The sequence below is a fragment of the Mustela lutreola genome, chromosome 6, assembly GCF_030435805.1.
Source record: "Mustela lutreola isolate mMusLut2 chromosome 6, mMusLut2.pri, whole genome shotgun sequence".
Taxonomy (NCBI): Eukaryota; Metazoa; Chordata; class Mammalia; order Carnivora; family Mustelidae; genus Mustela; species Mustela lutreola.
Window position 1 is genome coordinate 2,703,083 of NC_081295.1, and position 7,065 is coordinate 2,710,147.

At 63.1% G+C, this 7,065-nt stretch overlaps 1 long non-coding RNA gene across 2 annotated transcripts; it reads left to right on the forward strand.

Annotated features, from left to right (window-relative positions):
- Positions 1-5,972, forward strand: LOC131833377 (uncharacterized). 2 transcript variants are annotated; one of them, XR_009354434.1, is made up of 2 exons: positions 1-2,842; positions 4,498-5,972. It is a non-coding gene; the product is annotated as an uncharacterized LOC131833377 (long non-coding RNA). The 2 variants fall into 2 exon arrangements; XR_009354433.1 differs by having other exon boundaries at positions 4,652-5,972.
- The last annotated feature ends 1,093 nt before the right edge of the window (positions 5,973-7,065 follow it).

Sequence of the window (7,065 nt, forward strand, 5' to 3'; positions counted from 1 at the left end):
GCACGGACCCGTTACTTAAACATGTCACGTGCCCAGGAACTTAAAATCCATGGGAATTCTGTTTCTTTCCTTCTCGTTGTTTAGGGAAAGACCTTGCAAATATATGCCCCGAGGGAGCATCACATCTTCCCGGGGATGGGGCTGCAAGGCGCTCCGGGGAAATGTTGATCCTGGCGTGAGTATCCGTGCGAGCTGCTCCGGCTTCCCCGCACGTGAACCTTCCCGGAGGCGCTGGGGCACAACGTCCTGCACGGCAGAACCCGACAGAGCCGAGCTGCCTCCGGCTGGTCCGGGGTGCGGACGGGATGAGGCCTCAGGAGTGTGCAGACAGGGTCCCAGGAGTGTGCAGACAGGGTCCCAGGAGTGTGCAGACAGGGTCCCAGGACGACGGCCTCCTGCTTCCATGCACACGCGAGGTTGCTGGGATCTAGAGCCAGGCAAGGAGCAGCCCCTGGAGAGCACTGGGGTGGGGACAGCCTCCTGCTCCTCCACTTGTCAGTCACAGGGCCTGGGGTCACAGGGCCAAGTGACACTGTGGTGGGGACCGTGTAGATGCTGCCAGGAGGCCTCCTGTCCTCCTTGTGCTCCGCTCATCTCGCCGGGAGACCTGCTGGAGGTGGTGCCCGGGTTTGCCCGTTGGTCCCATCGGGCTCCAAGGCTGCAGGCTGGGCCGTGTGACCACGAGGGAGCCGCCCCCACAGTCAGAGGGACGCATGAGAAGACCCTGCGGGGCCCTGCCACTCTCCCGGGTCTCGTCGAGGACCGCGCCAGCGCCTTCATCGTAAAAGGCAGACAACTGTTCGCCCGTGTTTCCGCTTTCCGTTCCTCTGAATGAGAGGACGTGTTCGTGCTTATTTTAATACAGTCACAGCTGTTGCAACCGGTATGTTTGTAACACCCGAGTGTCATCCCACCGCGGAATGTCCCGCCCACACCGAGAAGCCCAGCCTTCCGAGAAGCTTCGGTCCCGGCCCCCCAAGCTGGCGAGAGGTGGCCGGAGGCCGGCGGGCGCCGGGTGAGAATGCAAGAGGCTGGGGGTTAAAGGGCGGAGGAGAAGAGAGAAGACCCGGCGCAGTGTCCGCGGTCTTTGTCCTTCTAGAACTGGCCCTTGTCGGAGCTGTGGCCCCAGTGACCTGAGTGTCACCACCTGTGAACTTGGGCCATCTCTGTCACCTGTGGGAAGGCTGGAGGAACCGAGCCCCTTTCAGTTCTAGCCCTTTGAGCGCTTCTTCCCCGCAGGGATGCTGGCCCCCAGCCCTCTAGAGACTGCAGGTGCTCCTGGGGCGGGGACCTGGGACCCTCCAGCCCCTTCCTCTGACATGAAATGTCCGTGTGTAACACATGCAGACCCTCAGGACCCATGGGGCCGTTGGTCACATAGCGGGGAGCTCCCGGGGAGTCTGCAGCTGGGCCTGTGGGCAGGCGGTTACAAAGGTCCCCGGAGCCCGTAGGTGTCCTATGCTGGGGAGGGAACTTGCCAAGAACATGGCTGAACACCTCTCGTGGTGCTTGGTCACCTGCCCAAGACAAAGGTCTCGGGCTCAGGGAGGTGGGGGCTGCGAGGTTCCTTTGGCGGTGGCTGTAGGTGTCCTGGTGTTGGAGCCCCACGACGGAGCTGGGTCTGGTCGTAAGTACAGGGTGGGGGTCTCAGCTCCTCTGGGGATCTCCCCTGGGGAGGTGCCCTGCCCAGCCTGAAAACCCAAGGGTGAGGCTCAGCGGCTCCTGGGCCCCAGGTGGACGGACAGCAGGAGCTGCGGAGCTGGGGTAGGGGATTCCAGCATTTCCTGACCACTGTGGGCTGGGGACAGAGCCTTCGGGGAGCTCTGGACCCTGCCGTCAGGGTCGCGGCCGGCTCCCATGGGCTGTGTGTGGGGTGGGCCACCAGAAACTGGGGTGAGCAGGGAGACAGCGGTCTGAACAGAATCAGCTACCACGGCGTAGGAGGCGCCCCAAGACCAGGCCAGGGAAGTCACTAAGCCCCCTCAGAGGCCCCAGGCAGGGGTCAGCCCTGTGCAAGGGCAGGAGACCTCAGACCGCACCCGAGGTCAAGAAGAAATGCGGTTTTTCTGGTGAGGGGAGGAGGGCAGCCAAGGGGTTGGCTGGTCCCCCAGCCTGTGTTCCTGCCCCTCGAGACCCAGTCGGGAGGCCGTGGGGAGAAGGCCCGTCCCTGGATGGAGACGGAGGCAAGACGCAGTGGCCTTTCCAGCCCCGGGGAGCAGAGCGGCACAGTCCCGAGCAGACGGGCACAGTCGGCCCAGCTGGGCTCCCCGCTGCCCGGGACTTTGCTGCTGGTGATCCCAGGCCGTTGAGCTACGAGCGTGCGAGGGGAAGGAAGCTCCTGGGGCCTCGCGTGACAAGCTCCACCGCGCGGGGGCCTTTTGGCTACCCCAGGTCACGCCGGAGCGGACCTTCCCTCAGCTCCCTGGAGCCCCCTTGGCCTCCTCTCCTCTGTCCTGCCTCTGCTCACTCTCCCCTTCGGCTCCACCCCCCGGGGCCTGCAGGGCCGGCTCAGCCTCCCGTCCTCCCACAGGCCCCTCCAAGCACCTGCTGCGGGGCCGCCAGGAAGCGCATCTCTCACTTCCTCTTCCGTGCACACACGGTTTAAACCCAGCTTCGAACCATATCCTTGGGGCTTCACCGACCCTTACACTGTAAGACACTAGACACTCTCGCATTCTTGAAGCAGGAGCCAATGCCTTCCCACAGGGGATGGACACACGCGGATGCCCCCGTGCTCCCAATGCCCGGGGGGCCCGGTGGCAGAAGAGGAGTCAGATTCGTCCTCGTCCTGTTGGAATTCACCCTTGAACGGGGGAGATATGCCAGCTCTGGGCCCCGGAAGGTGAGGTTCGGGGGTAACTGGGCCCCGGGTTCTGTCCCAGCCCCTCCCAGAGCCGGCTCCGTTCTGGGAGAAGAGATGCGCTCTGAGGCTCTCGGCGAGGATGGGAGCTCCTGGGTCAGGCTGTGAGGCTGTGTGACGGGCACGCCGGGACCAGGGGCCCCCAAGGCAGTGTCTCCGAAGGCATCAATGCCACTCCACGCTTTCCCCCACAAACCCACTCCACCTTGGTCATAGGCAACGTTGTGCTGCCCGCCCCTCAGTGCCCAAACCCGGAACCCAGCGCTGGTCCTGGACCACTTCCTCTTGCTGCTTTCCTGTGGGGGAGAAAGCCGTGTTGGTCCTCAGCTCCGCAGCTCCGTTAGCCGCCCCATCCAGCCTTCCTCCCTCCCAGGCCGGCTCCCGGGCCTGCCCTTGCCCGCCCCACCTTACACGGCTGGGGCTCAGCCTCGCACGTGCGCTCTGAAAACCCCGAGGGGGTCCTGCCCTGATGGAGCAAGTCGGACGGTCCAGGAGTGGGGCCTCGGACTCAAGTGTTGTTAAAGACACTCCCGGCGCGTCTAGCCAGGGTGGACGGCAAGCGCTCGGTCTGGTCCACGATCCCACCCCCAACCTGCCGAGTCAGAGTCCCCAGTGTGGGGTCAGGAATGTGTCCCACAAGCCCCCCGGTGGCCTAGGAACAGCCCAAGAAGCCCGCACTAGGGCAAGGGCAACTGTGGCATATGGGGGGGGGGCACCTCACCTTCGGGACAGTCTGTCCTTCCTGCAGCAGCAGCTGTTCCTTAGGAGGAGAGTTTCAGGAGCCTTCCGGTCCCCTCATGCCCATCAAACCGCAGCTCCACTGAGCCCCACACAGTCAGACAGACATCCAGCCGTCAGGGGACCCCGTGTGGGAATGTCCTACAGCGTCCTGTTGTCCTTCCTGCTCGGAGAGAGAACTGCACACACACCGGCGCTCCGGTCCCCAGCAGCCAGGTTCACCAGCTCGATCCGAGAGGCTCGATCTGTCACTGCAGACCCAGAGCCACGGTCTTCCAGGGCAGAGCCAGAGACTGACACGAGACACGTGTCGGGGCCCTGGGATTCCTCCCTGTGAGCACAGTCCTGAACCCGTGCCTCTCCCTCTCTCTGCTCTTCCTGCTTCCCCTCCTTGTCACGTGAGGGTGACCTCTGGTCTCTGAGAGCCCGGGTCCTGCCCTCTCCACACCTCCAGGGACATCCCAGAGATGTTCACGAAGGCACTTGCTAGGTTATACGGTTTCTGTGTGTGTGTGTGTGTGTGTGTGTGTGTGTGTGTGTGAGAATTCTCTGGACGTGGGATGACCCATGTCTGTACCTCAGCCAGCAGAGCTGCCCTCCTGATCACACCGGCTCCAACTCCTTCCACACAGACTCCTCCCCACCCAAGGGAGACCCTCCGGAGTCCATCCATCAGGCTCCAAGTCCTGATCTGGGGTGGAGATCCGAGGGGGCAGGTCTGCGAGGGGCGGTGGGAACGGCAGTGGCCCTTGACCCGCTCCCGCTCTCGTCCTCCTGGCAAGTTGTCTCCCCGGCTTGTGGCTGAGCCTTCGGGGGAGGAGCCACAGGAAGGATCTCGCCCCTGCGCGGTGAGCGCAGCCCCATCTCTGTTCCTCCGTTCCCGGTGCTTTTCCTTCCAGCCGTGGTTGTGTTAGAAGTGAAATACGGATCCGACTGATTATCTGCAAACTCTCGCTTCCACAGAGCAGCCCAGCATTTCATTTATTTTCTTCGCTGGTCCAGGAATCTGCAGCTAAGGGTCATGTTTTTTCCTGTTTGCCATCACATTTGCAGTGAACTAGACATCAGAATACCAGCCGACACGGTCGGTCATTAGACCCAACAGATACGGAGTTACTCTGCGCTCCGCCGGGCCTGCTGTCACGTCCTGTCCTTGGGCTCACGCCGCGCGTCAGGTCCTGGACAGAGGTTCGCCTCTCCGAGGGAGTCTGTGGGTGCTTGCACATGTGTTAACGTGCCGAATCTTCCACACGCACCTTTCATAACGAGGAGACTCGGCCCACATCCCGACAAGTGGGACGTGAGAGCCGGCAGAGGGGAGCTGCTTGCACAACACCGAGGCTTCCGTTCAGGCTTCGCTTTGTTTCTACCGTTAATCCTGGCTATGATTTCTTCTTGGCTGTTTTCGATCAAAACGACTGGTTTTACGTAGCACTTGTTGTGCTCTCTGGCTTCCCAGAGGAGGCGGCCATGTGCGTGACAAGTGTGGGCTCAACGGGGTTGGTCCCCGAGCTGGGTCACAGCGCTCCACGGAGGACGTCATCTCCCTGGTCCCTGACTGCTTTGGGAAACACCTAGTTAACTCCACGAAGGCCACATGATGCCCAGAGGCAGGCTCTGTGTTTTCTTCCCGCAGACGTCTTGCCTGCGTACGACACTATGGTGTCCTCTGGAAAAGTGAACCACATCCAGGCAGAAGCTTCTGAGCGACATGCGTGGGTCCCGCACCAGCTGCAAGTGGCCGGGGACCCAGTGTTTGGAGGGGAGGCAGCTGGCGGTCCCGGGACACGCTGGATATCTCCTCTCTGGGGGCATCACACTGGGAGGGTAGGAACCGGTCACACGGGGCTTTGTGTGTCCCAGAGGGAAGGAGCCCCTCATCCTCGGGGACACAGACTCCTTGGCTGGAGAGGCTCCGCAGGGTGCGGCCGCCCCAAATCAAAGTCTCTGCACCCAGGCTTTGTTCCAGTCCCCATGCCCGAGCCCATGTCATGGTGCTGCAGCCAGCGCTCTGACACGGGAGGTTGGCGGGGCTCCGTGCGGGCTTCTCACGCACGGTGAGGCCTGGAGGTCAAATAGCCTTTTGCCTTTTGCCTGGGCTTCTCCCCGCCCGCGCCCGTGTGTCCCGTGGGGTATCTGAGCTCCTGCCGCGGGTGCGTGGGGGCATCTCGGTGGGGCTTTGCGGTCCTTCACTCCAATGACGGCTGCGGCGCGGCACCCGCCGGGGCGCGCTCTGGGATCCCGTCTCTGCCAGTTTTTACGATGGGTCGTTTCCTAATTATTATTCCCATCCTAGCCTGGAAGACTCCCTTGAACTCACTGAAAAGAGGTTAAATATTTGGTGATAAAAATAGAACGGATTTCGAGAACACTAGGTCTTGCTGTAGGGTGTGGCTTTTTTCCACGATTTCCTTTCCCTTGGCCACTGTCCCCAAGCACCGCCGCTGACGTTCCCCGGCGGCTGGAGGATCCACAGCAGGCGCGCGGGACAGGACGCAGGACGGAAGCAGAAGCCCGAGTGCCCTCTGTGCTCTCTGTGAGCTGCACCCGCACCAATGCCACGGTCGCCTCCGCGGCCTCCTGTGTGCCGCCTCGTGGCTCCTCACCGAGGGCCGGGAGCCCCTCCTGAGTCTGCTGCCTCCTCCCGAAACGGGGTTCAGGCGGTCACCGAGGGAACAGGGACTTGTGTCTGTGCCGGCCGCGGCCCCCGCCGGTCCTCTAGACCAGAGCCCCAGGAAGAGCTAAGAACAAGCGTCCTGCCTGTTGGCAGAGTCAGTCACTCGCACGGGGGTGGCGTAGGGGAGCTGCCAGCGCAGCTGCGGGCCTGGGGGGCTCCTGGGGGGGCTCCTTTCTCCCTGGGCTTGGTGGTGTCAGGCCCGAGCCCAGGCTCCTGGAGGCACCGCGGCGGGAATGACAAGGTCCTACCAATGCATGCGCGGAAGGCCGGGGAGCTAGTAGGTTGCCATAGCAACGCCGCGTGTGGGCTCTGCACCTGCCCTGATTTCTGCTGCGGAAGCAGCATCAGCCTTCGGGAGACCCGCCCCCCCCCCCCCGCCGCACCCCCCCCCCCCCCCGCCACGTCTTCAGGCTGCGGGATGGATTGTTGGAAGAGCCACGTCGTCCCCCTCCGGAGCCGCTCGCTGCTGAGGCCGCCCTCCCTCCTCCCCAGCTCCGCTCTTCCACCCAGGGCCCCGGGCGGGCAGCAGGCAGGCGGGCTGGCTGGCGTCCTGTCCCGGGCTCAGCAGGCACCAAGGCCGGGGAGAGCCCAGCCTTCCCGGGCTCTCTTCTCCCGCACCTCCATCCCCTGGCTCTTCCCTTCTCTCCCTCTAGGGCGGTGGCTTTCAGACCCCAGCGTGAGAGAAAGAAGTACACGTACTTGCCCTCGTGTGCGTGTATTTGAAACTAAACCTTTAATGAAACCGCCGATCGCCCCGCCCTGGGAGAACTCTCTTCTAGGGCTGATGTCG